This window comes from Delphinus delphis, chromosome 5, assembly GCF_949987515.2.
Source record: "Delphinus delphis chromosome 5, mDelDel1.2, whole genome shotgun sequence".
Lineage (NCBI taxonomy): Eukaryota > Metazoa > Chordata > Mammalia > Artiodactyla > Delphinidae > Delphinus > Delphinus delphis.
In genome coordinates, this window is record NC_082687.1 from 73,244,380 (window position 1) to 73,271,123 (window position 26,744).

Consider the following 26,744-nt stretch of genomic DNA (forward strand, 5'->3'; position numbering starts at 1 on the left):
CAGAACAAGTGTTCCAGTGACAAAATTCTTAAATTACTACATGTAATAAGAATAATTTGGTCACACAATTATGTAGCTCAAAACAACATAGCAGGGCTTCCCTGGTGGCGCAGTGGTTGAGAGTCCGCCTGCCGATGCAGGGGACACGGGTTCGTGCCCCGGTCCGGGAAGATCCCACATGCCGCGGAGCGGCTAGGCCCGTGAGCCATGGCTGCTGAGCCTGCGCATCCGGAGCCTGTGCTCCGCAACGGGAGAGGCCACAACAATGAGAGGCCCGTGTACCGCAAAAAAAACCCCAAAAAACATAGCAGCCTTCTAAAAAATGCATTTGTGTTCCGGTTTTGTGTGCCTTCATTTCAGATTCATTTTTTATATTTCGTAGATTATTGATAAATATGATGAAATGAAACATTCTGGTGGGAGCCAAAAACATATTTTAGAAATTCATTGTCATCGTCTATCATTTTAAATATTATAATTTGAGGTAATTTATTTTCTTATTCTAAATAGACATTCACTCTCATGGCTAATTTTATATGTATGATTTTGTATTCTTTCTTTTAAAGAGGGACCCCCTAATTAGATAAGCTTCAGATTCCATAAAACTGGATCTGACCACTACTTAATTATTGTGATGCTAACTTGTCATACCCAATTTGCTTGCTCTTGTCTATAAGTATTAAATGAGTTCTTATTATGTGCCAAGCACTGTGTGAAATACTTGGAAATTTTTATTTGCTTTTCAGGACTAGTCTATAGAAAACTATCAGAATATTTTCCTGGTACATGTGAGAAATAATGCAAACATCTTAAACTTAGTACATTAGAAATATTTTTCAAATGTGTGGATTCCTTGGAAACACTTTTAACTATAGGAAAGTATAAAGTGGAGCTGTATGGAGTTTGCGTTTTCTTCAAAGTTGGAATTTTCCTAGGTCATATATGCTAAATCTGCTTTTTTGCAGATCAGTTTTAATTTGGTTGATCATGTATAACAGCCTACAATTCTCTTGAAAAACTAGATGAACAGAATTCTGGGATTGTGTGATAGTTAAATATTACATTTTTTAAAAGAAGCACGTGCAATTCCGTGGCATAACCTGTATTAGTCAAATATAACTTCCATGAAAAAGAAATTTTAATTAGAAGTTTGACTGTATTTACATGACATCCAGTAGTACTTAACAGTGGCAATACAAAGGGTAAATAAAGTCTGTGTTGTTTTTTTACAAAGTCAATCCAGCTTTCACACAACGATATTTTTATCTCACTCTCTGTGGCTTTGCTGGACCCTTAGCCCTATGATTCATCTTTTTCACTAGTATATTTCTCACGCCTGGAATGGTGCCTGGCACATACACACACTCAATAAATATTTGTTGGACAAATGAATGAACCATTTCATAACTTTCTATTCAGGAAATAGGAGTGTTTTCCACCGCTCCAGCCAGAAACCTTTGCTTGTTCCAAAACACTAACTACCAGATCTTTTAGACTATTTGCTTCTTTTCTTCATGCCTAATGTCAGATTTATATGCGTTATCCCAACACGGGGGGCCTAGATAATGTACGTACATTATGATTTTTTTTACTCTCTGTCGACATTCAATTCGGAAATGTCAGCCTTACAGTTTTGTAAACATCCAGCCAATTTGTCCTTCCAAATTTGTGAAGTTCAGCAGGCCTCATTATGCAGTATGATACGTTCTGATTGTGAAGTTCCAGCCATACAAACAATGATGGAAGTGATCAATTGCTTTAACAATGCCTAATGGCTCTTTCCTAGTGCTCAGTAGTTTCTAGCTGAAGTACATAGAGTTTGATTATAGTAAGTGATTATTACCTTATCAAGAATCGTCTTATGTCTGCAATGTTTTTCTTCTGGACAGAAAAAAGGCCCGATTAATCTTCAAATCACCCACACTTCATTTTTCTTTCATTTCCATTCACTGTGACTCCCTCTTGGCCTCATTCTTTCTGGTCCAGAACACTCATATGGTGACCATATTTACAACAAGCCCCAAGTTTGAATTCATGTTCTGACAAATCATGCTTTTTATTTGTGAATTTATTTTTAGAAAGTCTCAAAAATTAGAAAAATTAAATTTTGTAAGCTATATATTTAACCAGTCACCTTTTACTGACAAGAGTAAATGAGAATGAATACAAAATTCTGCCAAAAATTACAGTTGGGTTAATACAATTTTTGTCATTTTCATCATCCCTGCTGAAGCTGATTGACAGAGTTTTCCATTTTTACGCTCATTTGTAGAATTCAACTTGTGAAGTTAGAATTTATTCTTTACCTTTTCAAACATCTCTTGGAAAGTCTGAGTAATTCACTTGGATTATCAAGAGAGATTTTTATATCAATTACTTTAGTAATTCCCAAAAGTTGTTAGCAAAAATGATCTGATGAACTGGAGTCATACCAGGTAGTGTGAAATCCTGAAGTATTAATATGTTTATCTATGAAAATATTTCTGAGGAATTTTGTTTTCTTCTACTTCTACTCAGCAAACAAGTATTCAAGCAATAATTTAAGATAAGGATCTCATTTTGAAAAGTCTTCATAATAATAGAAAATAAAATATTCTAGAAATTATTCCGTGCTTTCTTCAGATCATTCTTTTTACAAGTTTTTGTTGTTTTCTCCAAATAAAACAAAATTGTTAAAGGCTTTTCAATATATCTCCTCTAAAGGTAGGTAATTTAATTCCTATTCCCTTATCAGTCTCACTAAATCCACATCACGATGATTATTTAACATTACTAGTAATTTTCTTATAAAATTCTTTTATTTTTAGAATTAAACCATTCACTTTTTTTTTTTTTTGTGGTACACAGGCCTCTCACCGTTGTGGCCTCTCCTGTTGTGGAGTACAGGCTCCGGACGTGCAGGCTCAGGGGCCATGGCTCACGGGCCCAGCCGCTCCACAGCATGTGGGATCTTCCCGGACCGGGGCACGAACCCGTGTCCCCTGCATCGGCAGGCGGACTCTCAACCACTGCGCCACCAGGGAAGCCCAACCATTCACTTTTTATCTTTCTCTTCAGTTCTGATTAAAATGCAAAACTTCACATGGAGAAATATTCTGCCTCTTCATTTTGAAAAAAGTGTCACGGAAAATTGCAATGGCATTGTTTTGATTTAGGGTCTTTGGAAAATGTCTTGACAATGGAACTCTTTCAACTGATAAAAACTAAGCCTCTGGTAGTTGAAACATTATTAGTATTCTTCTGAGAACAGGCATCTCTATCAGAAATCTTATGTTTGAATAGAACCAAATTTGTCTTTGATAAAATCACATGGTTATTTCAGTATCTTCACTCGTATTATAGAAATGTAACAAATTTTGAATAATTTTACAATAAAAACTTCTACATCAATTGAAAAAATCTGATGAATTATTAATACAATTATGGCAAATGTGTGCCATGTAACTGATCCTTATTGAGATTCTGATATTGGCATTATTGGAAAAGCATCTCAAAGCTGGCGTTAGAAATATTGGATGACATGCTGACAAGCTAATCAACAAGCCTGCTGAAGCTTAGACAAGAGGGAAGATGGTCATTTAATTGGCCACTTCAGTCACCTGGCAGGATGTCACCTTCAAGACCTTTCACACTAATTTCAGTATTTTCATTAAAATATCTTATTAATTATTTGTATGCCACGAATTACATCAGCATATTCCAGAAACATTTTAAAATTATTATTATATGCTGGAGAAGTAGCACAGGATAGTAGTTGAGAGAACAGACTCTGGAATGAAATTGCTGGGGTTCAAATCCCAGGGCAGCCACTTACTAAGCAGGAGATATTGGTCAAGTTACTACTTAACTGTGCTCTGTGCCTCTCTTTCCTTATCAAGGATAATGACAATAATAATACTGTCTTCAAAGGGTTAGTGTGAGGGTTAAATAAAGTAATATCTGTACCATGCTTAGAACAGCACCTGGCACACAGTAAGCACCATATAAACATTTGATAAGCACATTTGTGGTTACACCAGGATACCATGATTCTAAGATGTAATGTTTCCCACAGTACTATTATAGTTTTCTTGAGCTTCTGCAGCAAGAATGTTTTTCACATCCTTAATCTTTTGGTTTGTGCAGACGAAAATTTAGATTTGAACAATATGAAAATTAGCCTAGATGTACAACCCAACTATCTGAAAGTATCATTGTGCCTTGTGATGTGAAGAGCAAATGATTGTTTCCTATGCCATAAATTCCATTTCAGCAGAATTACATTTTCAGTAACACTAAAAAGCGTGCTGCTCTTTGATTGACTGTGTGAAGCTGTAGTAGCCCCACAGAGGATTCGATCGGGCACTTGAACAGAAAAAGGCAAAGAAGCTATAGTTTGCATGGATAAGCACAAAGGAGACACCTTCATAAGGCAACTGGGCGATATGGGGCTTCGGGCTGTTTGGTAGCCCAGCTTCTCAGGTTTCCCCCTGTCCTCATATGGGATGTGCACTTAGGGCAGTGGCTCTGGTCTTTGGTCTGTTCAGGCGTAGATCTTTCCAAGTCACAGGAAGAACAACCTCTGAGAGAAGGAATCTAGCATTTTATAACCCAGCAGGTCACCCTTAAACTCCAGCACTGCTCCCACACATTGCAAAGCCATACCCTCTAGATCCAGCATCTGGTTCTAGAAACCATTTCTTAACCAAGCTACCAGGTCTATCTTACTCCATTTTACAGATTAATATCAGAGGATGGCCAACTATAGCCCACAGGCCAAATCCAGCCAGCTACCTGTTTCTTGGCTTTTATTTTTTCTAGCCCACAAAAATGGTTTTACTGTTTTTAAGGGTCGAAAAAAATAATCAAAAATATTATTTTTGTGACAGAATATCAGAAATATTATTTTCTGATATGCACATTTCAGTGTCCATAGGCTGTTTTACATTATTTTTGTTTGTTTGTTTGTTGGTTTGCGGTACACGGGCCTCTCACTGCTGTAGCCTCTCCCGCCGCGGAGCACAGGCTCCTGACGCGCAGCCTCTGCGGCCATGGCTCCCGGGCCCAGCCGCTCCGCGGCACGTGGGATCCTCCCAGACCGGGGCATGAACCCGCGTCCCCTGCATTGGCAGGCGGACTCCCAACAACTGCCCCACCGGGGAAGCCCCCATAGGCTGTTTTATTTGACCACAGATGTGGTAGACAGAATTCTAGGATGGCCCCCAATATTCCCAACCCCCTATCATATACATGCCTTGTAGAAATCTCTCCTCCCCTCAAGTGTGGGTGGGACCTGTGGATATGATGAGGTATCATTCCTATGATTATATTACCTTAGATAGCAAAGATAAAAGGATTTTGCAGATGTAACTAAGGCCTTTAATCAGCTGATTTCAAGGTAACCAAGGAAAGACCACTCTGGGTGGGCCTGTCCTAATCAGGTGAACACTTAAAAGATGGTATAGGCCTTTCCTAAGCCTCCTGCTGAGATGAGTTAGATGAGATAGATAGCTTGTCTATCATCAGTAAGCTGCCATGAATTAGACAGCTGCAAGTAAATGAATTCTGCCAACAAACACTTGAACTTGGAAGAGGATCCCAAGCCTCAGATGAGACTGCAGTCCTTACCAACACCTTGATTGTAACCTTGTGAGACCCTGAGCACAGGACCCAGCTAAGCTGAATCCTGACCTATGGAAACTGTAAGATAATAAATGTCTACCGCTTTAAGCCACTAAGCTTGTGGTAATTTATTACACAGCAATAAAAGCAATGCCACAGCCATGCTCATGTTTTAAGTATTGTCCATGGCTGCTTTGGGGCTACAGCAGTGGAGTTGAGTAGTTACGACAGAGACTGTATAGCCCACAAAACATTAAGTATTTATAAATAAAATTTGCAAATCCCTGGGTTATATAATGATGCCCCAGCATCCCACGTCCCAACCACCCTGCAACTAGATAAAAGGGGTGGGGCTGTGGAGGCACACTGCTGGATGAAAGCTGCAGAAATAACAGATGTGTTGCTATAAGCAGTTTATCTTTACCAATTTAGGTACAAAAACTTACATGTGGATTCTGATGCTTCCTCAGGGAGTTATATTCTTTCGAATAGTCTCATGAAACAGCTCCTTTTTTCTAGTCCCTGTACTCCTCTGGAAACAAACCAGAATTTTTAATTAAGTAATCTTGAACCTCAAACAACTTTAAACTACAGACAAAATAACTCTGCTTGATTATATAAGAAATGCTCAATATTGTTATCACCTTATACTGCAATCAACTTTGCCCAGCAGCTACAATTACACGGGCTTTCACGTTAACGCTGTTTGGGTGAGTTCTAGCTACATCGAGAGACACGGAGCATCCACACAGCTCCCCCACAGCCGTGGCCAGACACAATCAGAGCCCACCTGGGCACAGTTTCCCGAGTCACCACAGTGCTCCTTCTACCTGTGCCCTCTCCTGCCGTCTTATGGTCTGACTGATGCTTCTGTTCAGAAAACATTATGGAATGTTCGCTCCCTGCCAGCTGAGGGTTCCGCAGGAAATAGGACAGAGGGGCCGCTGCTAGATGCTTACAGTCCAGTGAGGAAGATATGCATTAAGTTAGAAATTAAAATTGAAAGAAGCTCCTAATTTATCCCTCACTCTCATGCTTCCCCTTTGGTAACCATAAGTTTGTTTTCAAAATCTGTGAGTCTGTTTCTGTTTTGTAAATAAGTTCATTTATATCTTTTTTTTTTTTTTTTTTTTGCGGTACGCGGGCTTCTCACTGTTGTGGCCTCTCCCGTTGTGGAGCACAGGCTCCGGACGCGCAGGCTCAGCGGTCATGGTTCATGGGCCCAACCATTCCGCGGCACGTGGGACCTTTCCGGACCGGGGCACGAACGCGTGTCCCTTGCATCGGCAGGCGGACTCTCAACCACTGCGCCACCAGGGAAGCCCTGGACATTCTTAACGTATGTGAACGTTTAGTTGTCCTCCTTCCTGGGCACATAGAAGACAACATCTTACAGCCCTCTTTGCAGTTAGGGAAAGTCATGTGACTATCTCTGCACAATGGACTGTGAACACACGTGAATGTTACTTCTGGGGTGAGGCAGTGAACGCCTGCTCTGTCTTCCCCTGCAATCTAGAAATCACCTGGAAATCTGGAAGTCATGGGGAGACCACAGAGCGGCTTTCTTTCAGTGCTTGGAGGGGAGTCGCTCTAGCAGGCTGCCAAATGCACAGCAGACACGGTGTGAGCACAAACTAAAACTTTGCTGAGGTGAGCCGCTGAGAATTTTGTGACTAATTTATTATCGGAGAATAACTTAGCTCATCCCGAATGGAAGTCATCTGATCTCTCTTCCTCCTCCCATTTCCAACATGTTCCTCTTTCTAGCGTTCTCTCTCCACTCAACTGATAAGGCTAGAAACTCAGTGTTAGCAATGAGTAGATATGCTCATCTATTTCTCACGTTTTCTTAGAGAGGAGGAGTCATGCACTGTACACTCCAGGAGGGAGCAGTGCTGGAGAACTCTTCAACTCGGTTTCTCCACCATCTCCTAGAAGGTGAGTGGGAAGAATGAGTTACCTACCCTATTCGTGAGAGTCACTGAACCACCATTACTGTCACTTATTTTACATGTCCTGACACTGTACTTTAATCCTAATCTAGTTCTCGGGTCTGGGCTCAGTTGACATAAGACTGAGAGGGAAGGAAGAAAGAACTGACGGCATCCCTAAATCTATAATACAGAGACCACAGCTGCCTTGTTTTCCTCTGTATTCTCATCACATATAATATGGAAGACAAATACTTGTTGATTCATCGACCAACTTCATTTAATTGCTATTTGCTGAGATAGTAGAATTTCCATGATACTTCAACTATTTGCAAGAAAATAGTACAGGACCATAGCATAAAAGCTGGCTCCCAGGCCTCCTTTACCACCAATGCTTCCCCATGCTCAACTCATACTTAATTTTTCAGGCACATGAGAAGTAGAACGTGGCTCACAATACTCCTTCCTGTTCCTCATCTCCTTTTTTCAGTTTTTCAGGCTGGTTTTCCATGCTTGGGGTGGTTAAGGGCACAATCCATGCTTGTCTTTGTCTCATGTCAGTCTAAATGTTGTTATTTCCATATTTGTGAAATTTTCTGAATCTTATTACATGGGGAGTTACTCTAGAATTCCTCTGCTCTTATTCTTTAAGAATTTAGTGGAGAAAAGGGAACGCTCTTGCACTGTTGGTGGGAATGTAAATTGATACAGCCACTATGGAGAACAGTATGGAGGTTCCTTAAAAAACTAAAAATAGAACTACCATACGACCCAGCAATCCCACTACTGGGCACATAACCTGAGAAAACCATAATTCAAAAAGAGTCATGTCCCACAATGTTTATTGCAGCACTATTTACAATAGCCAGGACATGGAAGCAACCTAAGTGTCCACTGACAGATGAATGGGTAAAGAAGATGTGGCACATATATACAATGGAATATTACTCAGCCATAAAAAGAAACAAAATTGAGTTATTTGTAGTGAGGTGGATGGACCTGGAGACTGTCATACAGAGTGAAGTAAGTCAGAAAGAGAAAAACAAATACCGTATGCTAACACATATATATGGAATCTAAAAAAAAAAAAAAGTGGTTCTGAAGAACCTAAGGGCAGGGCAGGAATAAAGACACAGATGTAGAGAATGGACTTGAGGACATGGGGAGGAGGAAGGGTAAGCTGGGATGAAGTGAGAGAGTGGCATGGACATATATACACTACCAAATGTGAAACAGATAGCTAGTGGGAAGCAGCTGCATAGCACAGGGAGATCAGCTCGGTGCTTTGTGTCCACTTAGAGGGGTGGGATAGGGAGGGTGGGAGGGAGATGCAAGAGGGAGGATATATGGGGATATACGTATATGTATAGCTGATTCACTTTGTTATACAGCAGCAACTAACACACCATTGTAAAGCAATTATACTCCAATAAAGACATTTAAAAAAAAGAATTTAAATTAAACTAAAAGCTGGCCTTGTGGCACTTTCTTCCTGGTTTTAAATTCCCTTCATTCTGATTCTTTAGGGTCTCGTACAATAACTGCATATTTACTTACTTCAGTTATTTATTAAAAAATATTTCATGACGGTCAGCAAGGTGCTAGGCATTGGGCTAGGTATAGGGGACAAAATGGTGAACAAAAACAAAGGCAGTGTCTGCCCTGAAAGAATTTAAAGTCTAGTTGGGACAGTAGACAGGTTAATTAATTTATTGCACTATGAAAGCAAAATTACAGAGATAAGAGCTTTGGAAAAAAAAAAAAAAGCAACATGATTCTATGACGGCATTTTAACAAACTCATCTGACAGAGACTGGAAGCCACCAGAAAAGGCTTCCTGAGGAAGATATAAAGAGGGAGGAAGTACAAACAGGGATGCCAGAGGAAGTACCAATGGGGGTTCCGGAGGGAAGGGCTCAGCAAGTATCTGGCCAGTCCAAGGAACAGAACAAAGGTTAGTGGCTGAAGCACAGAGAGGCAGGAATACGGTACAGGGAAGGCTCAGGGGCAATGGAGCGAGGAAATGATCAGATACATATTTTGAAAGGATTTCTTGGTCTTCAGTATGAAGAATAGACGGCCGAGGGCTGTGGCTAGTGAATACGGGGAGGCCAGGTTAGGAAGCTCATCCACCTTTTTTGGCAAAGATGATGATGATAAGTTGGTCTAAGGCATGTCAGTGGAGAAGGAGAGAAGTGAGTGACTTGAAAAATACTTGGAAGGTAAAATAATCAGTAACCTTTGAGTAACACTTACTATGTGCCTGGCACTGTTCTAAGTGCTCTGCAGCTGCACTGTCCCTTCCGAGAGCCACTGGTCACGCGTGGGCATTAAGCACGTGGAATGAGGCTGGTCCAAACTGAACGTGCTACAGGTGTGAAATATACACCAGATTCCAAAGACTCTGAACAAAAAATAACAAATGTAAAATATCTCATTAATAATTTTAATTACACATTGAAATGATAACGTTTGGGACATATCGGGTTAAGTAAAATATATTATTCCAGTTAACTTCACCTGTTCCTTCTCCCCCCTTTTTAATGAGGCTACTAAAAAATTTTAAATTAAATAGATGGCTCACATGTTATTCTATGTGACAGTGCTGCTGTAGACATACCAACTCTCTTAACTCTGCCAGTAACCTTTTAGGCTAAATACCACTTACTGGAAACTGAGACACAGGGACCCCAGCTGTAAATGGCCACCCAGTTAGTAAAAAGGACAGCCAAGATTTGAACTTATATAATCTGGTTCTAGAATCTGTGTGCTTAACCACTACACGTGTGCTGCTCTTGGGAGGATATGATGCTAAACACCTTAAATTTCTAGATTTTGCGACAGTGCCCTAAAAACTGTTTTTGTAATTGGCACACATAGAACGCTAATTACAAAAATCAGCTCAGTATCTTTTTTTAAGTTAATTATTTATTTATTTGGTTGCACCAGGTCTTAGTTGCAGCCCACGGGCTCGTTAGTTGTGGCTCGCCAGCTCCTTAGTTATGGCATGCGAACTCTTAGTTGAGGCATGCATGTGGGATCTAGTTCCGTGACCAGGGATCAAACCTGGGCCCCCTGCATTGGGAATGCGATGTCTTAACCACTGCACCACCAGGGAAGTCCCCAGCTCAATATCTTTTTAATACACTTGCTGCTGGTGCACTCACTTGTGTCCAAGTACAGATCATCTCTCCGTGCCTCCATTTTCTTATCTATAAAATGCTAATAATAAAAGAACTTATAGCATTGTTGCAAGGGTTAAATGAGATGATACATGTCAATTTAGAACAGTGCTTGACACATAGTAAGCCATTATCATGATGATGATGATGATGATGATTTTAAAAAGTTATAGGGCTTCCCTGGTGGCGCAGTGGTTGAGAGTCTGCCTGCCGATGCAGGGGACACGGGTTTGTGCCCCGGTCCAGGAAGATCCCACATACTGCGGAGCAGCTAGGCCCGTGAGCCATGGGCTCTGAGCCTGTGCGTCTGGAGCCTGTGCTCTGCAACGGGAGAGGCCACAACAGTGAGAGGCCCGTGTACCGCAAAAAAAAAAAAAGTTATATTTGTACTAAACATTTTGCTTTATACTTTGAATTTGTTTCATTTTATTTATTTACCTTTTGCCTCTTATTTTAGTTCTTAGCTTGTACTCTTTGTTAAGTTTAAAGGTAAGTGTAGTTTGGCTGTAAATAAAGAGTTAGAATGCTCATCTGAAGCCTATGCAAAAATACACTAGAACTTTTCTTGGGCTTCCCTGGTGGCACAGTGGTTAAGAATCTGCCAGCCAATGCAAGGGACATGGGTTCAAGCCCTGGTCCGGGAATATCCCACATGCCGCAGAGCAACTAAGCCCGTGCACCACAACTACTGAGCCTGCACTCTAGAGCCCGCGAGACACAACTACTGAGCCCACGTGCTACAACTACAGAAGCCCACGCACCTAGAGCCCATGCTCCACAGCAAGAGAAGCCACCTCAATGAGAAGCCCGTGCACCGCAACAAAAACCCAACACAGCCAAAAATTAATTAATTAACTAATTAAAAAAAAATTCACTAGAACTTTTCTTAACTGTCCTAGAACTGGAGCTAAGGCCCAATACACCACATTGTCCATATGCCGTTATTTAGGGATGGTCTCCTCTCTTCAGGGCTTACAAGAATCGCCAAGAAGTATCTTCAGACTGGCTCCACCCCCGACTGCCTCCCTTCACATCACCCTAGTCCATATAAAGGGAGGATTTTAAGAGTGAGGAGGTGGCAGTAGGGAGAGGGAAGTATTTGACACTGTTCCCCCCATTCGTCCTAACAGGGGCCTCAAGAGACTCACTGGCCGAGAAAAGGGCTCCTGAAGGAAGCGGAGACCAAGCTTTCATTTCCTAGTTAGATGACTGCTTAGCTAGGGGACTTGTGATTTGACCCCAGTGCTTGTGACCATGAGAAAGAGAATTATGGAAATGCCACATGGCAGGGAGGGAGAGGAAGGCATGAGACTGCCAGGAGAGAGGAAGCCAGGACCACCCCCTTGAGACCCTGGAGGAGAAAGGTACAGAGGGTAGAACTTGCACTGCTAAAGAGCTCTAGCTCTGGTAGCAGAGCCTGGGGACTGTCACAGCATGAAGGATAATGAGGTGCAGACATGGGGGAAATGCAATGGAATGCCACGAGCCAGGGGTCTGCTGTAAGATGCAGCTGTGTCTTGAAAGGATTTGCTAATTCTTAGGGAACGGCTTGGGAGTGAGCCCGTGGTCAGTAGAGGATGAAACTTGCCCAGGATGGCAGGAAGATGTTTGGCCTTTTCCTTCCCTTGCCCCCAGCACCTTGGAGAAGTGAGTTCTTGGATGAAGAGATGTCCAAGCCTTTACACACTCACACACTTATACAAACTTACACAAGTTTACACAGTCGTGCACACGTCCACCCTTACCTATACTCCAAGTCACTAGCCAGAGCTCTAGGCTATGCTGGAGAGAGGGGAGGGCATAAGATCTGAATCACACGCGAGCCTGACTTTTTAAACGAAGAGCCCTGAGTCTTGAATAAAACAATAGGAACTATTCTAGTAACCAAACGTGGCTCATAAGTTATGGAATCAGGCCGAGAAGTCCTATGGGAGACACTACTGAACAGGAAAAGGAGGTTCCAAATACAGAGTTGAGAGCATCCAATGAGCCAGGTTTAGAGTGAACTGAATAATTGAACTGCTCCAGGTTTAGAGTGAACTGAATAATTGAACTGATATCACTGATTCCAGGGGCACCACAGCTGTGTGGGAACAGTGACGCCCATCCTTTGGTGACATTAGGAGCCAACAGTTCAATCATCCAACAGATGTTTATGAAGCACCTACTACTGTAGTACTCGATTCGCTGTAGATGCAGAAAAGATTAGGACCTGGTTCCTGTCTTCAAGGAGCCCAAACGAGACGGTTAAAGCTCTTGGCAGGGACTTAAGTGACTCCCCGGACCTCACCTGAAGTGAATGGTCCAGCGTGAACCCTCACTCTCCAACTGTCTAATCACTTGAATCTTTCTAGAATTCTAAGATCACTTCCTGCTCTAAATTATTTAATGCCACACAGATTTCAGTAACGACAGTTAAAGAGTCTTTCCAGCTATATTCTGTGCGTTGTGACTTACAGCTTCTTTGCAGCCCCGCAAGGTTTTTAAGAACGAACTGGCTCCCTTTCTTTTCCTCCGTCTTTGTTTCTCTTCCTGCTATCTGTCCGGTAGAGACAAACAGGGCAGGCATCAGGATGGGAGAAAATAAGAGAAGAATGTATCTAGACATACATTTTAAGTTCCACTTAAAAAAAAAAAAAAACTGGATTGAGATCTCCACATTACCTGCTGGCGGTTTGAAATTATTCATGTAAACATGCTAATGATTTTCTAGTGGAATTGGCTCAAGGGAACCTGAGAGAATCCAAGAAAAGGCCTATTTTCAGTCAGCCAATGACTTTTCATGCTATCAAATTTCAACCATTTTGGGACTTCCCTGGTGGCACAGGGGTTACGAATCTGCCTGCCAATGCAGGGGACATGGGTTTGATCCCTGGTCTGGGAAGATCCCACGTGCCGCGGAGCAACTAAGCCCGTGTGTCACAACTACTGAAGCCCGCGTGCCTAGAGCCCGTGCTCCTCAACAAGAGAAGCCACCACATTGAGAAGCCCGCACACTGCAACGAAGAGTAGCCCATGCTCGCCGCAACTAGAGAAAGCCTGCGTGCAGCAACGAAGACCCAATGCAGCCTAAAATAAATAAAATTAAAGAAAAAACATTTCAACATTTTAACCTTGCACAGTCAAAAGGCATCCATAACCCACCTACGAAATCCCTCAAGGCAATTCCATGATCCTCACTAGAATCTTAATAAATTAGCAACTCTATTCTGAGATTCAGCTCCTCTGTGACTAGTGATTTTTAATGATATGTCCCACAGTCAGTGCATGTCAATATAGGCATAACAGTTTTGCCTTGAGGAGAATGCATAGTAAAACTATAAAAGTACTCAGTGCTTTTCTAGCTATAAAACCCCCAAACCCAGAGTCTGCTCACTGAAGCAACCAAGTTGGTTGACAAGAATCTCAAATGCTAATAAGAAAGGATATGGAAGTACATGCTGGTTTAAATGGCAATATGTCACCTGAAGAAGGAAGAGAATTAACATCTATACTGCTTCTACGTATTAACTTAAATAAAAGAGATGCCTGGCATCAAGTAAAAGTTTATTGATGATAGAGGTTACCAATTTGTTTTTGTCTTGTTATGATTTTTTCTAAGCCAAATAATGGAAAACAGAGGGAAATGTTATCCACTGTTTTAAACCAAAGCCCTTTGGGACGAGCCGTAAATGTGACATTTTCAGTAGGTCACATTATCCGAAGGTTACATGTGAGACTGAAGTTTTCAAAGGAAGAGAACAGACAACTAAAATAGTTTATTTTAATTCTCTATGGAGACTGTTTAATAACCACTGGGGGTGGGTCAAAGGAGGTAGCCTTATCTGCTGCAACAGGATTCAGGTCAGCACACGGGAGGGGTGCACTGCAGTGAGTGACAGTTCACTTGACCTGAGTTCAAAACCAACCTTAACTCCCCGCTTATGCAGCTTGAGAAAGTCCAAGCCTCAGTGCTCCTGTCTGTAAAATGGACAGTCCGGCCGTTGAGAGGATTAAGTGAGGTAATAAGAACAAAAATTTAGAAAAATGATGCTTCATGCACAGTCAGGTGCTCAATAAATGTTAACTGTTACTATTATTATAAAGGTTATTGAGCAAATGATCCCCAAAGGCTACCTGCTCCCCTGCTCCTTTCTCCACTGATGAAACATGGTTGCAGCCATCCATTTTTCTAAATCAAATGGAAATCAGAGAATTCTAATCTTCTAAAAACAAAGTTGTTTGCACTATAAACCCCTTCATGATGAATAATAAGTCCTCAAGAAGCAGGTTGTCATCCAAAGGAGGCTCGCAGATCTCCCGGAGGCTACGCTGGAAGCCACTCTGTGACACAGACACTCTGTGGCGCACAGTGGTGGTGGGGGGGGCACAGCCAAGCCTGCCCCCCACAGGTCGTGGATGTAAGTGGAAAATGCCCAGACCCTGCAAGCCGAGGCCCCAGAACCCAGACACCAGGCCTGGGAGACGAGCTTGCTGACTGGCAGAATTACAGCCTTAGGAGGCAGCATAAATTGTTTCTGCGCATAAAAGACAACGGGTTATTCTGAGTGACCTGGGGTTGTCTTCCTCCACATGGCTGCCAAGGCCACCAAACTGAAGTAGTGCTCTGTGAGAAAGACAAGGGTGGCAGAGAGAAGCCATTTCCTCCCACTTATACCCTGACCAAGAGTAAAGCCTTTAGACTGCTTTTTATTTTTTTATTTTTTTTTGCGGTACGCGGGCTTCTCACCGTTGCGGCCTCTCCCGCTGCGGAGCACAGGCTCCGGACGCGCAGGTAGACTGCTCTTTAATACCTTTGGTTAAAGGTCATAATAAAAGCAACCTTGAACTACATCCAAGCTGTCCTTTTTAGCCATCCTCACACCTGGTCATGCCTGGCCCACATATGTGCCACCCCACCTCCTCCCTCTCCAGTGGCAGACATTGCTAATGGATCATAGCATGCTTTCCAGCCATGCACCCCCATCATTCTTCTCAACACTGTACTTCAGGCAGCTACTGCCATCCAACCAGAGCTAGCAAGTAAGTTGGACCCAACTCGCCAACTCTGACCAAGACCGCATTTTATTCAGAAGACAGGAATTCTAAATAACTCCAAGTTAAAGAAATTAGAAAACCAAAATCAGCTTGTGCTGCCAGTATTTTTCAAACCAGAGAGGGCATACAATAAAGAATATTGCTGTGAATAGGCAATCTTACTTTAGATTTTTATTGCTTTCATGGCTTTCCAATCTCACACCTATTTTAAAGTTTCCTCTCCATTTCCAAGGTATTTCTGACTCATTCCGTTCTCATCTCTTCTTAAATGCGGTAGCCATTCAGTGGCTAGATCTGGCCTCTCCATCTGAGAAGCACTTCTCCATTTTAGACCTTTCAGCACTTAATACCCTCTCAGTGTCACTATCAATAGAGCTATGAGTGAGCTCAACCTTTCACTGGAAGTGGTGATTTAATGTGTGAATTATATGGTTATTAGGATGGGTGTCAGGGAAACAGTGTAATATATGTAATGTGGAGGCTGATGGGGCTGGAGGAGCTGAAACGGTCTGGATGATTTCTGGCGCTTCTTCTAATGCTATGTCAATTATTCTTATGACCAATCATTCAAAGCTGTCTATTACCTTCTAATAATAATAATATTTTTCACTTAACATTGCACCTTTCACCAGAGGATTTCAAAGAGCTTTGCAAACATTCATTAGCACTTGATGAAGTGGGCAGGTAATATATAAATACCAAGTCACATGTCCCTGAAGAGCAGTCATTAATAGTTCCCTTGACACCACATTCAGGTTAGGGCAGAAACAAAGAGAGAAAATGAATGAAAATCATTTATATATGAAAAGCCGGGTGTCATCATTATCAGCACTTTCTGGGCGTCCATAGAATCGTAGCAGAGATGAGCCTCATTTTCTTGTCTCTCAGCATGGCAGGAAAGGTGGTCTGTTTCCCTGCTCTTGCCATCTCTCCTCACACACATAAACACCTCTTCCTGAGACACAGTACAGACCAACGTACAGACTATCCAGATACTGGATTCTTTCAGCCTCAGAACTCTTAGAATCCCTGCTAAGAGGCGACATCCTGATGGGAAAATTCTGACTGTGCTAAAGATGATCCTGGGCTTCCCTGGTGGTGCAGTGGTTAAGAATCCACCTGCCAATGCAGGGTACACGGTCCGTGAAGATCCCACATGCCGTGGAGCAACTAAGCCCCTGCACCACAACTACTAAGCCTGTGCTCTAGACCCATGAGCCACAACTACTGAGCCCACGAGCCACAACTACTGATCCCGCGTGCCACAACTCCTGAAGCCTGTGCACCTACAGCCCGTGCTCCTCAACAAGAGAAGGCACTGCAATGAGAAGCCCGCACACCACAACGAAGAGTAGCCCCCTCTCCACAACTAGAGAAAGCCCGTGCACAGCAACAAAGACCCAATGCAGCCAAAAATAAATAATTAATAAATAAATAAATTTATTAAAAAAAAAAAAAAGATGGTCCTTACACAAGAGTCCTAAGTACCTTCTGTTTTATCCTCAGGACAAAATGGAATGACTGAAATGCACACCAGCAGCGAGAAGGAGAAGTTGCCAGACCTTGGGTGAGGAGAGTTAGAACAAAGGGTTTGGGTGCAAGCAATGATCACCTGAGAAGTAAGCACAGGAGGTGGCCCTAAGAGCTGAGGTTACAGGTAGCCCAGCTGAGTAGTGGATAGCAAAAGGCAGAGGAGAGAATTCACACCTGAAACCCCATCATCTGTGCAATCTGTATGAATTAGAAGATATAATTAGACACAGAACCGATGGTGTATTTTATTCTTCTTGACTTCTGTGTGTGTGTATGTTAGTCAGGATAGGCTAGGTTTGGCTGTGGTAACAAGCATCACCCCAAATCTCCAGGCATTAACAAAACAAAAGTTTACTTCTGGTTCACACTAAATCCACTGCAGACCCAGGTGTCTCTTCAGCACATTTGTCCTCCACGTAGTGGCTCACCCTTTCAGACTTCAATCTTGGGCACCTCCATCTCCACATGATGCTTCCTGGTTCACCATGCTAGGAGAAGGAAGATGGAAAATAACACATGAGGGTTTAATGCTTTTCCCAGAAGGGACAAACGTCATTTTTATTCCTAGCCTATTGGCTAGAACTAGTCACACCGTTCCACCCAGCTTATGGAGGGGCAGGGAAACATAGTCTTCCCTATGTCCAAGGAGGGGAGGAAACTGGAAATATCGGTAGGCATTAGTGAAGTCTACTAGTAAGTATAGTGCTGTTTTAGTTTGTTACCAGGGCAGTGGAATCTTCTCTAAACCTCAAAGACCTCAAAATGTGATTGAGCATGGGACAAGAGTGTTATTATACACGGGCTAGCTTGTCTGGCCCCATGTCCTGTCAGTCTGAAGGTTAAACATCTTCAGCATGATATGGTCCAGATAGAGCTAGGGGTGGCTTCGTGTTTCTTCCTGAACAAACTTTTCTGTCAACAATTATTCCTCTCATGCTCTCTTTCCTATTTTTACCCAGTAATAAAGAAAGATCTTGGGTTAGCCTAGTCCTCTCCTGCCCCAACCCCAAATTTCCTTTACACAGAGGGTATTCTCTGTGTAAAAACAGCATGCAGTAAGGAGAACCCTTTGAGCCAATATTCCCATGTTTTCTAAGAAAGTACTCTGTCCTTGAAATTCCAGAAATGATGATCAAGGCTTCCCTGGTGGCACAGCGGTTAAGAATCTGCCTGCCAATGCAGGGGACACGGGTTCAAGCCCTGGTCCGGGAAGATCCCACATGCCACAGAGTAACTAAGCCCGCGAGCCACAACTACTGAGCCCATGTGCCACAGCTACTGAAGCCCGCACACCTAGAGCCCGTGCTCCACAAGAGAAGCCACCGCAGCGAGAAGCCCACACACCGCAACAAAGAGTAGCCCCCGCTCGCTGCAACTAGAGAAAGTCTGCGTTCAGCAACGAAGACCCAACGCAGCCAAAAAATAAACAAATAAAAATAAATTTATTTTAAAAAAAGAAATGATGATCATTACACTGACTTGTGCAATATTCACTCTTGATTACCCACCCCTGCATTATCCATATTGCTTTCTAATCATTGTTGACATTATTAGGTTAGGAAGATATTTTTCACACGAACTCACTCTCTCTTATTTCCTAAGGAAGATTTTTTTCTTAAACCAAGACAGATTTTGTGTTCACCATATGAGAGCGTGAAACACAAATGAACCAACTCCTTTCCTCCCACCCCTTTTGGGCTCAGTGGCCCCATCAATCCTTCCTTCTCACCGGTAGCTCATTCAGAACAGAGTCTTCTGTGTCAGAGAAACGCCAAGACAAATGGGAAGAAAAGGAGAACTCCTCCATGTCACAAGTGAGTTCCCAGCAACCTTCCATTCTAATTCTCTCTAGCAGTAGGAAGAACGGACTTGGGAGGTACAAGACTAAAGGCAGGGGACTGTTTCCACAACTGCCCAGCTATGTGACTTTGGAGATTTACTTATTCTCTTGGTTAATTTGTTTATCTCTCTATAGAAAAGAAACAATCATACTGCTGACATCATAAGATTGTCATTAGGAATAAATAAGATCATATATGTGAAATGTCACAAAGAAGACATTAAAATGTATCTCCCCTTCTTAAAAAGGCTGTTCCACAACAGAGGGGATAGAGCCGATATTATATAACAACTCTAACCCTTAAAAATTATGAGTCACTCTATTGTACACCTGTAACTTACATAATATTGTACATCAAGTATACTCCAATAAAAAAATAGGCTGTTAACATCTACCACTGCCTCTCCTTTTCCCAATCTCCCCCTCTCTCTCTCCCTCTCTCTCTCTCCCTTTCTCCGTCTCCCTCTCTCTCTCTTTCTCCCTCTCCCTCTGTCTTTCTCCCTCTACTTCTCTCTTTCTCCCTCTCCCTCTCTCTCTCCCTCTCTCTCTTTCTCCCTCTCCCTCTGTCTTTCTCCCTCTACTTCTCTCTTTCTCCCTCTCCCTCTCTCTCTTTCTCCCTCTCTCCCTCTCCCTCTCTCCCCCTCTCTCCCCCCTCTCTCTCCCTCTTTCTCCCTCTCCCTCTCTCCCCCTCTCTCCCCTCTCTCTCTCCCTCTCTCCCCCTCTCTCTCCCCGTCTCTCTCTCCCTTTCTCCCTCTCTCCCTCTCTCCCTCTCTTTCTCCCTCTCCCTCTCTCTCTCTCTCCCCCTGCCTCTCTCTTTCTCCCTCTCTCCCTCTCTCTCTTTCTCCCTCTCCCTCTCTCCCTCTCTCTCTCTCCCTCTCTCTCTTCCTCCCTCTCCCTCTGTCTCTCTCTCTCTTCCTCCCACCCCCCAACCTCTCCTGATACAAAACCTGAGAGGCCCACAGGGAACCATTCTTTCCCCAAGGACTAATCCCATTAGGCTTCTGCCCATGACAAAGCTTGGCCACGTAAAATCCCATTAGATCTTAAACAAAGGAATAAGTCTTTCGCTAATGATATTAAGAGGCATCAAGAGAGGAGAATTCCTAATAACAAATCCACTTATGTCATTTATTCTTCCTTAATACAAGCGCATACACCGTGATCCGTGGCATCTCTTCTTAAGAAAAAGAGTTTTCATGTTGATACTCTCTCTTCTGACTTGAAGCAAGAAGGGTTGCACAAAAGGCAGCTAAGGGGTTTCAGGTGCCACCTCCAGAGGATTATATGATGAGTTAAGTCCTTCCCGGGACCCGCACCCTCAGGTTTGCACATTCCTGTTAAAGTACCCACCTTCCTGGAGACCCCAGCCTCTCCTCTCAGAGACTGGCCTCAGTCCCCAATCAATCCCCTCCCACACCCGATCGAGGTGTATCTCTCCAAGTCGAGGAGGTAAGTGCACGGCAGCACCTCGACCGGGGCTTCAGCAGCAGGGTTGGAAGAGGCAGGCTCCCAGCTGCCCAGCACTGCCCAGCACGCAGAGGGCACAGACCTACCAAAGGGAGTCCAGTCATGACCTCCTGCCCCATCAGTGTGAACTGAGGCACATCTCATCATTCTCTCCTCTGTTACTGACTCCTCAGAACGCTCATGGGCCACACTGTCCAGGAGCCGGGGCCATTCCCGGGAGTGGGGCTAGCCTTGGCCTCCCCTTCTCACTTGCACTCGGCCTCTCAGACCTGCACGTGCTCAGCAAGATGGGCAGCTCCTTCCTCTCCCAACTAGTCGGCGGACACCTTGAGCCTAGCCAGGTCTCAACCTTTCCAATATGAGCTGAGTATGAATAGCTCAGGGCTGGGATAGTATCAAAGACTCTGCTTTGGAGAGGGAGGTATCCTCCAGCTTTACTAGTAAAAAAGCTCATCAGCATTTTACTCCTTGTGTTAAGGACCTGTAGGAGGGGGAGGGGGATTAATTAGCACCCTCAGACTTCCAGCACAATGAAATTCTCCTGATAACAAGGCATCTTGGCCAAGTCCCTAAGATATTTAAGCATTCAAACGCGTCAGCATTATTTCTAGTGATAAAGACCAGAAGGATGAATCTACAACCATTTTTCCAAGAAACGGTGGCAAGTCTTATGGCTCTAATGTTTCACGTATTAAGATTTTCAAGGAGATTTTTCCAACTAAGAAATACTCCGGAGTCTTCATTTGAACGAATAAGAAGTAAAACTATTAAAAATATTTTTTAATGCCAATGAAAATTTTCAAACTGACACTGCATAGCCCCTGTGATGAGGCACTGACAAGGACACAGCCTCCCTTCAGGGGTATTCCTGACAAAAATGAAACAGATCATATAGAAACAATCAGACGGGGACTTCCCTGGTGCTCCAGTGGTTAAGGCTCTGCGCTCCCTATGCAAGGGGCCCGGCTTTGATCCCTGGTCAGGGAACTAGATCCCACATGCATGCCACAACTAAGAGTTTGCATGCCACAACTAAGGAGCCGGTGAGCCACAACGAAGGAGCCCATGAGCCACAACTAAGGAGTCCGCCTGCCGCAACTAAGACCCAGCGCAACCAAATAAATAAATAAATATTTTTTAAAAAAAAGAAACAATCAGACAAACCCACATTGGGGGACATTTTACAAAATGAGGAGCCAGTACACTTAAAAAAATGTCCATGTCAGGAAATAAAAAAGAAAGTCCAAGGAAAGTTGCACATTAACAGAGGCTAAAAAAACATGATGCCTAAATGAAATGTGTGACCCTGGAGCAGAAAAACAGTTGCTAGAAAGGACACTTTTAGGACATGTAGAAAAATGTGAATATGGACAGTGTAATAGATAATAGCTGTGGATCAATGTGAAATCCCCTAGATGATGGGTTCATAATACTGACGCACTTAATGTTCTTAGGAAACATTCACTGCCACAATCATGACCTCTGCAAATTACTCTCAAAGGGTTCAGCAAGAAACAAATATATAAAATAAATTACATATCATATATCATATAGATATGCACAGACAGAGCAAATGTGGGACAATAATAACAACAGGTTGACCCAGGTGAAGACATGTGGCAGTTCACTGCATCACTCCTGAACTTTGCAGTAGATGAAACTTTGCAAATTAAAAGGTGAAATTTTTTTACAAAGATATTCCCAACAAGATATAATAATTCGTATGTATTCTTCAAACTTTGAGAGGGGATGAAGTAAATCTTGAGGATTCCATAAGAGACAGAAGATAATTTTGTAACAAATTCCCCGTGTCTCAGTGTACGGAAGCTATAATTCAGATCACCTCACAAGGGGATCTAACCACCGGAGCCACTGTTCTCCGATCTGCAAGTCAAAAACAGAGCTATCCGACTGCAGGGTAGAAAGGGGTGCCCCATAAATATTGAGGCTTGCTCTGAATGGTTCCATTTGGGGTCCATTTGTCAGCCCTCCTCACCTTTCGTCCCTCCATGGGCTTGATCCACTCCATCTCCATCCCTATTTCAGTCTTTCACTATATCAAAAACACAGCTGCACCTTCATAAGGGCTTTGAAAAAAATCACAAAATTATGTTATGCAACACTCAGATTCAGCTATATCACAGATTGTGGGGTTTTTTGTTTGTTTTTTCCTTTTCGTTTCCTTTGCGGTACTCGGGCCTCTCACTGTTGTGGCCTCTCTCCCGTTGCGAAGCACAGGCTCCGGACGCGCAGGCTCAGCGGCCATGGCTCACGGGCCCAGCCACTCCGCGGCATGTGGGATATTCCTGGACCGGGGCACGAACCCGTGTCCCCTGCATCTGCAGGCGGACTCTCAACCACCGCGCCACCAGGGAAGCCCCCAGATTGTGTTTTTAAAATATATTCACACTGCCCTCAGGCCTTTGCCACGGAAATAGACATGCATAAATCCACTGCATGACAGGCCGTTTTGTTATACCAGTTTTTAAAAATTTCCTTAAAAAGGGTCCAAGGCAGACATGCCTTATGTCAAACAGTGTTAAGGTGAGGTTTCAGTGTATAATTATGACCATTTCATATAATTCATTTCTGTCATAAATACCAGGTAATTCGCAAATTCTAGTTTGGTTACACAGCCACAATACCTTCATCTCCTCTCCAGGAGCACATCTGCAAGGCAGTGCCGTATTTACAGACCCTCACTATGTGTCAGGCACTGTGCTCTACAAACATTACCTTATTGGATAATCTCGTTATTAGGAATATGGTATTATCTCTATTTCACAGGCAAGAAAATTGAGGCTCACGTGGTCATTTGCCCAAGAACACACAGCTTGTTAATAGCAGAGCCAGCACCAGATCTACCTGACTGCAAGGTCCAGATCTTAGCACTACTACAATTCCATCCCCCATGGTCTGCAAAGCACCATCTTGGCTTACCTCAGACCAACATGAGCCCATGCAGAGACTCCAGAATATTGAGAAAACTCAAGGAGACACCAGATAGGAAAACAAGGACATCTCCTACCACAGGAAGAGTGAAAGACTTCTGTTAAGTCTCGCTTTTTTTTGCCTGAATCTAAACTTCACGCTCATAGGGGGAAAAAAAGCCAATATATTGTTTGCCATTTGTTCTCTTCCTGAGATTTTCCTGGACGATTTAGGATGGCCTTTTGAAGCTGAATCAAGTTCTTCTGCCACCCATCCACAATTTCAAAATGCCTAATTTGTACACGCTGCACCAAAAGCTCAGGATATAACTCATAGCATTGTACATTTCATATACAATACTGAATATGGAAATCTGAAATACACTCTGCATAAGTAACGGCAGTCAAAAGCCAATGATAATTTAAAGATAGTTTAAAGATTTAGTATTTATCACTGTAACACAACTTTTATGTTTGATGTTGTACGAAGTTATGAGCTCACTTCTGAATCAATGCTGTTTTATTGCTTGCTGTTATATTTATGGAATATGACTGTGAGCGAAGCAGAGCAGGCCAAGTCTGTTCCCAACATAACCTATAAATAATGTAAGTAAATAAACTAAGCAAATCTTCATGAAGCAATGCATTATTTACTATTCCTTCTTGCTGAAATAACGAGTTTAAATTTTGGTTACATATGAATGTAAGACCTTAGCCATTTCTAGGTCTCCCTAGGGAGTCAAATCCTGAAGTTAACTCAGAATTCACCTTGCACGCCTTCCCAACTCAGTAACTAAAAGCCATACTCTTCTCCAAAGTCAGAAGCAACCTCTCCAATAATCTACAATTTATCCCAAGAAATCCTACATCAGCATCATAGTGTAACTAACCCAAGTGAGTGTTCTACAGTCTTTGGCCAGTTGGATATTGCAAGACAAAATCACTGACTACCTCACTGATCGAGGCTATTTAAATTTTTATATATTATACTCAAAGTGAGAACTTTCTTCATGTTTTAGAGTGTTTTTGGTGATTCATCTATTCATTCCAAAATATTAGTTACGTCCTACCTGTTCACATTAGAATATCACAGTGAATAAGAAAGGTAAGTATCTCTTTACAGAGATCACAGTCATGGGGAAGTAGAGAATTAGACAGCAAACAAGTAAACAAATGAACAAGATAATTTTGGTAGTAACAAAGAAAACAGAAGAGAGTAATATAATAGAAAATGATGGTGTCACTTTAGAAAGGGAGGTTAGAGAATGTTTCAATAAGAAAGTAACATTTGAACTAAAGCACCCTCAAGACAGAGTAGCACCCTTTATCAGTTTCTCCTTCTTCTTCTCACCCCCTCCTCCTTCTCCTTTTTGTCTGTTTAGTGCCAGCTAAGGATCATTGATAGATGAGGAAGGGACAGTACAAGCCCCAGTGAAGAAACATTCCAAGGTAAGCTGGGGTGGAGTCCTCTTGGAGAAAAGAGGTGAGCATAAGTTAGGCAAGTCAAGTGCTAAGTGGATGGCCATCCCTCACAGACAGGAGCCACTCAAAATGATGCCTGGGACACAATTCAGTGGTGAGAGATGGATTCGTGCAGAATGAGTACCAGGAGATCTCAACAGAAGTAGGGGTTAAATAAGATCTGCAAACAAACCAAAGGCGAGTGTGGCCATGGCAGCTTGGGTGGACTCAGGAGGAAAGGGCTTGGGTAGGCGCTGAAGCGACGCTATGAGCTGAAGGCAAGATGTCCTGACCTAGCAGCCAACCAGATTTCATCACCGCCTTCATTCACTCCTATGTGGTTCCTGCCTGGGACCACCCACAGCAGAAGCGGTCCACTCACGGCCCTGGGATACTGGAGGTCTTACTTTTTTTTTTTTTTTTTTTTTTTGCAGTTCGCGGGCCTCTCACTGCTGTGGCCTCTCCCGTTGCGGAGCACAGGCTCCGGACGCACAGGCTCAGCGGCCATGGCTCAGGGGCCCAGCCGCTCCGCGGCATGTGGAATCTTACCAGACCGGGGCACGAACCCGTGTCCCCTGCATCGGCAGGCGGACTTTCAACCACTGCGCCACCAGGGAAGCCCTGGAGGTCTTACTTTTATGAGAGGGTTATCCTCACCTCCTGACCTTGCTTGAAAGATTCTACAGCTTTACCATTCATGATTATTGCCCCTGATAGACTAATTATCTGAAAGAAAAAGCAGAAAAGATCTTCAGAGGGTTCCCAGTCAATGCCGTGCCTCTACAGAGAATAAATGAACAAACTACCCAGAGCAAAGATTAAGAGCTTCGTTAGGTGACCAGGCCCTAGGCAATTTGTGAACAGGATGAAAGCTGCCTTTCTGCCTACAATTCCAGCACCCCTCACTGTGTGAAGCTAATGGGTCTTATTTTCCTCATGCCTAACATTTATTTCAAGCTGTCTGCACCTGTTCTCTCTATTATTAGGCTGCCCCCTCAGTAAAATATAAGGTGGAAAAGATTGTAATAAATGAACTCATTCTTAGTCAACGACTCAAAACAGTTTATAAGTCATCCCTCGGTATCCGCAGGGGATTGGTTCCAGGACTCCTACGGATACCAAAAGCCAAGGATGCTCAAGTCCTGGTACATAAAATGGTGTAGAATTTGCATAGAACCTGTGCACATCCCGAACACTTTATTTTTTTAATTAATTAATTAATTTTATGTTTTGGCTGTGTTGGGTCTTCGTTGCTGCTCGCAGGCTTTCTCTAGTTGCGGTGAGCAGAGGCTACTCTTCCTTGCGGTGCGCGGTTTTCTCATTGAAGTGGCTTCTCTTGTTGTGGAGCACAGGCTCTAGGTGAGCGGGCTTCAGTAGTTGTGGCATGCGGGCTCAGTAGCCGTAGCTCACGGGCTCTAGAGTGCAGGCTCAGTAGTTGTGGCGCACAGGCTTAGCTGCTCCGCGGCATGTGGGATCTTCCCGGACCAGGGATGGAACCCGTGTCCCCTGCATTGGCAGGTGGATTCTTAACCACTGCGCCACCAGGGAAGTCCCCCCGAACCCCGAATACTTTAAATCATCTCTAGATTACTTATAATACCTACTGCAATGTAAATGCTATGTAAATAGCTGATTATATAAATACTATGTAAATAGTTGCTGGTATGGGGCAAATTCAAGTTTTGCTTTTTGGAACTTCCTGGAATTTTTTTCCCAAATGTATTTACTCCGACGTTGGTTGACTCCTCGGATGCAGAGGATA

At 43.1% G+C, this 26,744-nt stretch overlaps 1 long non-coding RNA gene across 1 annotated transcript in view; it reads right to left on the reverse strand.

Annotated features, from left to right (window-relative positions):
* Positions 1–315: 315 nt before the first annotated feature.
* Positions 316–26,744, reverse strand: part of LOC138414085 (uncharacterized) — an 83,116-nt gene continuing 56,687 nt past the window's right edge. The window contains exons 2-4 of the long non-coding RNA XR_011246487.1: positions 17,640–17,772; positions 9,789–9,936; positions 316–6,133 (exon numbers count right to left, since the gene is read on the reverse strand). This is a non-coding gene — a long non-coding RNA (uncharacterized lncRNA). The remainder of the gene's footprint in view (positions 6,134–9,788; positions 9,937–17,639; positions 17,773–26,744) is intronic.